Raw genomic sequence first — 6,597 nt, forward strand, 5'->3', positions numbered from 1 at the left:
ACTTGGCCCCATGAAGAATGGCACTGTCAGTGTCTGTCCTGAAAGGAGCCTAGTCAGGAAGCAGTCTCAAAGTATACGGTCTTGATCATCTCATGAAGTTGTGTGGCAAGTGGCTCTCAGGAAAAATATTAAGTCTGGATCATCCACATGGCAGCTTTGCATGGGAACATGGTGGCTCTGAACTGGAACTGATCTGCCTTCCACTCACTTGAGCAAAGCAATGAGACTGACCAGTATGGGTGAAGTGAGTGTGTGTGTATGTGTGCGCACACACGCCCACGTGCATGCTCAGTTGTGTCCCATTCTTTGCGATCCCATAGACTGTAACCTGCCAGACTCCTCTGTCCATGGAATTTTCCAGGCACGAGTACTGGAGTGGGTTGCCATTTCCTACTCCAGGCTATCTTCCTGACCCAGGAAGCGAACCTGTGTCTCTTGTGTATCCTGCAATTGAAGGTAGATTATTTACCATTGTGCCACCTGGGGAGCCCAAGGTAGGTTTACAGAGAAGGGAATGTTTTCTAATTTCCTTTGTCTTTGAGGGCTCAAGCTGAAGAATATGTAACCACTGTTTTAAAGGAAGCAGCTCCACTTGGCTGGATTGGATCAGACCTCATTTCATCCCAAGTCTTGAGTGCCTTTTGGTCTGGAAAAGTGGCTTGTCTCCTCCTATACACAACTGGGACATTCTCTCTGTAATTATGAATTGTTTTACATAAACTAAAAGAGAATGTCTTTGATCACTAGAGTTTGTCAGTGTTGGATTGCTTACTGTGGTGTTCTGAAACTTTTTCGTCTCGAAATAGTAAAGCAGCTCATGTTAGAGACACTTTAGCATGAAAGTTTTATAGTTGAGACATTACATATATTTTCCTGTTTATAATAAATGCCATCTATACAAAAGCCTGGGTGTTAATTTTAATATTAGCACAAGATCTGTTTTCCGTGATATGTTAACCCCTACAATTTCACTAACTGTTGAGGGACTATTTTTTATTGAGATTCTGAAGGAAAGGAGCCTTGTGTTCTTTTTGTTCATTTTTCTTATGTCCTTGAAATAAGAGATTTTGTACAGTCTTCACTGTGAAGACTTCAGCTCAATCTTTGTATTACACTTGGTTGTCTCTTAGCTATATAACTTCTGAGTGTAAATCATTGAACTCTTCAAAGAAACATTATAAGGAATAAATCATACTAGGGGTGAAGGAAAGCACAGTGTTGTGATAGACCTCACTGAGCTGATGAAAGGGGTTGAGGCAACAGAGGAGGAGAAAAGCCTGAGTGATCTCAGGGACGATGCAGAGATGGAACAAACCAGAGTGTGGGGAGAGCTAACGGGTGGACAGAGTGTACTGGTTAGGAATGTGACTCCAGGAGGCAGACAGGACCTCACTGGCAGATGGAGTCCATGGGACCTGGGGTCAGAAAGAAACTAAAGGGGGTGTATTATCTCCAGAAGGTGTGGGGGACCCTTAGTCATGAATCCTTCTGCTTTATGCCTGCTTCCTACTTTAAAGGAGGCTCTGGGAACTTAGCATCAGCTCGACTTTCCTACTGTCAGTGGACCTGGTCCTTCTCTGCCCTGTAGACCAGTGTCGGAAGCACGGGGCACTTTACTCCTAACCAACGTTGTACACCATATCAGTGTATAAAGGGGCTGTGTAGTGTCCCATGGCAACTCTGGTCCTTCCCCAATCAGTCCTACACCGGGATGGCCTCAGATCCCTGGATGTCCCATCAGTTACCTCTGAGCCCTGTCTGCTCACCTGGCAGCCCCACTCTTCACTCCAGTCAGGATGGACTCCCCATCCCCTCCTTTCCATCTAGCCCCCTTAGGTCCTGCCCACTATCCCAGGCCCAGCTCCTCTTTCAGGGGTTTCTGATGACTCCAGTCAGCCCTTCCTCCTCGCTGTAAATTAAGGGGGTTCTATAGAGATGACACTGGAGAAGGCAATGGCGACCCACTCCAGTACTCTTGCCTGGAAAATCCCATGGATGGAGGAGCCTGGTGGGCTGCAGTCCATGGGGTCGCTAAGAGTCGGGCACGACTGAGCGACTTCACTTTCACGCATTGGAGAAGGAAATGGCTACCCACTCCGGTGTCCTTGCCTGGAGAATCCCCGGGACAGAGGAGCCTGACGGGTTACATTCCACAAGGTCACGAAAGAGTTGGACACGACTGAGCAACTAAACAACAACACACACTTCTGCCTCTCTTTCGAACTTTTTGTATTTTTCTCGGGTAACCTCTTCCCTCTCCCCCAAGTTCTTCTCCCTGTCCCTCAGTTATCCTATTTTTTTTTGGTAAGTTTTCCTATTATAAAATGGGAATTAGTCACGATGACTACCTCACAGGGATGCTGTGAGCACTGAAAGTGACGATCCATTTTAAAAACCTTGCTAATAAGAAATGTTATACATATATTTATTTCACCTTATAAATCTTTATTGCAATTTCTCTCACAGTAGGCATGAGAAATATAGAATGCAGTGTGTTGATTATTTACAAGAACATTTGGGGATGCTGTTAGTGAGCATATTAGCTACTGAAGACTGCTTAACAAAACTCCACAGACTATGTTGTTTGAAATGTCAAAAATGTAATGAGAAAGTTGCAAGAAAACAGATTTTAAACTCTGCCTGGCTTCCTTAGTTACTTGGTATATCATAATGTTGCTCTCATTACTAGTCAGGACAAAAATGTGCTCAAAGGTACTAAAATATGCATCTTGGGGGAAATGCATGGACATGAAGATTTCTTGGGAGTTGGCCAAGGCATGTTTACATCCACAAAGACTGTCAACTTAAACTTAGTCCATCACAGTTATTAAAAAATGAAAGGCGCAGAACTCTTGCTTACCACTGGGATTGGCAGAAACACATCTGTATACTCTGCCCCTGAAATCACACAGGCCTTTAACTAGGGACAATGAGTGTGCCCACAGAGCAGCACTAATGAAAAACTTATCATCTAAGATAGAGCTTCACAATCCAGCTTTACTAGGTTGTAAACACTCTTCTTACCCAAGCATTACTTTGTGTTTCTGTGAAACATCTGAAAAATACTTTGACTTCCCAGGCTGTAGGGAATGAATCGTTTTATTTATATGTATCTGTAGTAGAACTGGGTACTTTCTTGAATTAACTGAACAATGTTACAACTGGAACTTAAAAGAAGGTTGCCAATTTTTTTTTGAGGCTCTGTGAGGTACTGGATGCTCTAGATCACTTTGTCTTTGGAAGCTTCTCTCTTTGGCATTCTTCCTCTGTCCATTTAATAATTTGCCCGCAGGTGAAGACGGAGCACGTAACTGATATTCATCTGGGGATCCTTTTAGCCAGGCTGGCCTCATTTGTTCTTGATTCACCTCTTTCTGAAGCTGCAATGCTAATAACCTATCCTGTTCTTCTTGCTTATGTCTCTCAAAAAATAGACGTTCCAAATCTATCCGTTTTTGGTAAAGTGGACATGTTTACTCTTGGTCTGAGGAAGCTTTGAGGAACATTTTCCTTTTTGTAGAACAGCATGGATCGCTGACGGCTTCAGACAAAGATTCCTGATTTTTTGCTCTGGAGATATCTTTATTGTTCAGTAGGCGAGGCTCCTCATTTTCTGTCACAGCTGTGTTATTTTTCAGTGTCTGCGTCATAACTGACACTGTACATCCACTCTCTGTTTTGCCATAAGGCTTAACTGCAGCTTCTCCAGAAGAGGAAACTCCAGCTTTAGGTTCTTCATGACTGATGACACATAACTCTCTTTCAGGACTGCCTTGTTTTGTTCTCACTTTTCCTTCAAGGTACCATTCTCCACCACTGGCACATAAGTGAGGTCTAGGTGACTCCACTGAAGCTTCTGCATCTTGCTTTTGAACTTCAAGGCATATCTGAGGAGAAAGTGCTGGCATATCTTCCTCAATTTCTGTGTCTTGCCTTGTAGGCTTCTTCCTATCTCTGCTGTTAGTTCCCTTGGACCTGGAGGTTTTCCTGTCTTCTTCTACAACTTCAGACTGTGACGCTGACTCAAGTTGAGAATTCGGTGGCAAATACTTCTGAATATCGCCAGTGTTTTTTTGTTTGCGCTTCCTTTTCCTTTGTGACTTGGTTGTGACGGGATTCGATGTTTTGGAATCCGAGCGGAAAGCCGGGACACTTTCCTCACAGACATTGCTAATATCAAGGCTTAGCCTTCTTGCCAGCGCTTCATCACTTTTCAGTTGTTCTTCCATCTCTCTGCACCTTTTTTCTGCCTGTCTCTTTTCCTCTTCTTCCTCCTCTGCCAGTAATCTCCGTATGTATTCTTCACTGGCTCTGTTTTCTTCCTCCTGAATGGCTTGTCGCTCTGCCTCCATCTTGTTTCTCTCCTCTTCATATTCTCTTCTTAATTCCCCAGGCTGACTTAGCAGACGAACTGGCTGATGGTCATCAACGATTTCCTCCGATTGTTGCCCAGAGACTCTAAGGCGGCATTCCTCTGGATAGTGTTTTTGAATTATCGTCCACAGTCCCATATTGACAAGAGAATTTCTTGGGGTGTGGTACCGAGTCCACGAAGAGACCCGGCGGCGACAGAAAGGACAGCACAAATTTGCCTTCTCCATAGTCGATAGGAAGCAGGCTTTACAGAGCGTGTGGTTGCAAGGCAGCGTCACAGGCTCAATGAGGATTTCCAGACAGATGTGGCACTGGCATTCCGACAAGGAAGGGATGGTGTCTTTGGGTACAGCCATCGGAATATGCTAATAAGGTGTATTCAACATCAATACCAGAATTCCAGGATTGGGAGCACTGAATGTCTTTAAGTAAAAAGGTTCTGTGGGCCAGGTAAACAGTACGACCCCAGAAGGCGGTGTACCTGTCCGTGTTAAAGACAAGGATCCCAAACGGAGGGAAACGAACCTTGACTGTCCCCAGGCACTGACAACCGTTGAAGTACGGCAGTGGTGGGCACAGGGCTCTCTAGTGAGGCAGAAGGCAGGCGCCAAGTTCCATTCCTCCCCATTCCCAGGTGAGGCTTCTCCCTTAGTTCTTCTCCCGTAGTTTCAGCTAAGCCCGAGACCGCTCAGGTACGCATGCCCCAGGCCACCACTCCGCGAAGACCGAAGCTTCTAACGGAATGCCGCCTCAGCAGAGGAACTTCCGTTTGTTTGACCGTTGCTATGGGGTCGCGCCTGCGCACTTCTCAGGGCTCCGAGCCGACCCTCCTCTCGCGCAGTGCAAGTCCCTCAGGGGTGTCTGACTCTCTGCAACCCCGTGGACTATACAGTCCATGGAATTCTCCAGGTCAGAATACGGGAGAGGGTAGCCTTTCCCTTCTCCAGGGGATCTTCCCAACCCAGGGACTGAACCCAGGTCTCCCGCATTGCAGGCGGATTCTTTAGGAACAGAGCTATCAGGGAAGCCTAATCCTGGAGAAGGCAATGGCAAGCCACTCCAGTACTCTTGCCTAGAAAATCCCATGGACGGAGGAGCCTGGTAGGCTGCAGTCCATGGGGTCGCTACGAGTCAGACATGACTGAGCGACTTCACTTTCACTTTTCACTTTCACACACTGGAGAAGGAAATGGCAACCCGCTCCAGTGTTCTTGCCTGGAGAATCCCAGGGATGGAGGAGCCTGGTGGGCTGCCGTCTATGCGGTCACACACAGTCGGACACGACTGAAGTGACTTAGCAGCAGCAATCTTGGGGGCGGTGCTGTAGCAATCTCAAAAGGGCTAGTGAGGTCACAGCTCTCTCCCTGTCGCCTTTTTCTTATAGGACACCAATCATTAGATGTAGAGTCGATCCTAAATACAGGATGATTTCATGTCAGTTTCATGATTTCCTGTAGTTTCATGCCACAGACCTTATTCCCCAAAATGGTCTCATCACAGGTTCAGGGATTGCGGTTTGGACATGTCTTTTTCCCACTCTAGTGATCGGAGGGTTGGAAAACTAAAATGAGATCTTACCTTTTGTAGATCGGGATAGAAACACATGCCTACATGCATAAATATATGAATGCCTGCATAAGAAAGAATATAATATATTCTTGAACAATGAAATGCAGATAAAAACCTTCAGCAGGTGTTTGGGGGTTGTATGTTTTGGGGAAAGGTTGCTTCTCCGCTCTTTATTATATTATTTATTTATTTTTTTACCTAAAAGAGATGTCTATTGTTCTTGCAAGTGTTAAAAACATAAAATGGCAGGGAAGCAAGTACATTCTTACTACATCCCCAGAAAAGCCTTTAGAACGGTAATGTTTTTTCAGGGACAGGAAGAGAGATGAGAGGTTGAGGAAGCCCCTTCCTCCATATAACAAGAAAATCAGTGCTTTAAATTTCTTGTTATTAAATTGGAGGAAAATATTGGACCTCCGTTTGACAGTTTAATTTTTTAAATGGAGGATAATTGCATTCCAGTGTTGTGCTGGTTTCTGCCATACAACATTACAAATCAGTTGTAACTATGTATATGTATCCTCTCCCTCTCCACTCCCCTCACCCCATCCTGCCCCTTTAGTTCATACAAAGCTCCAATCTGGGTTCCCTGTGTTACACAGCAACTTCTCACTAGCTGTCTCTTCCACACATGGTAGTGTGTGTGTGTGTGTG

The 6,597-nt window shown here is 45.3% G+C and overlaps 1 pseudogene; it reads right to left on the reverse strand.

The window, feature by feature from the left end:
* Positions 1-3,031: 3,031 nt before the first annotated feature.
* On the reverse strand, positions 3,032-4,730 carry LOC129535239 (E3 ubiquitin-protein ligase RNF168 pseudogene; annotated as a pseudogene).
* Between the last annotated feature and the right edge of the window lie 1,867 nt (positions 4,731-6,597).

This window comes from Moschus berezovskii, chromosome X (genome assembly GCF_049115385.1).
Source record: "Moschus berezovskii isolate FMDL1 chromosome X, NW_MosBer_1.0, whole genome shotgun sequence".
Taxonomy (NCBI): domain Eukaryota; kingdom Metazoa; phylum Chordata; class Mammalia; order Artiodactyla; family Moschidae; genus Moschus; species Moschus berezovskii.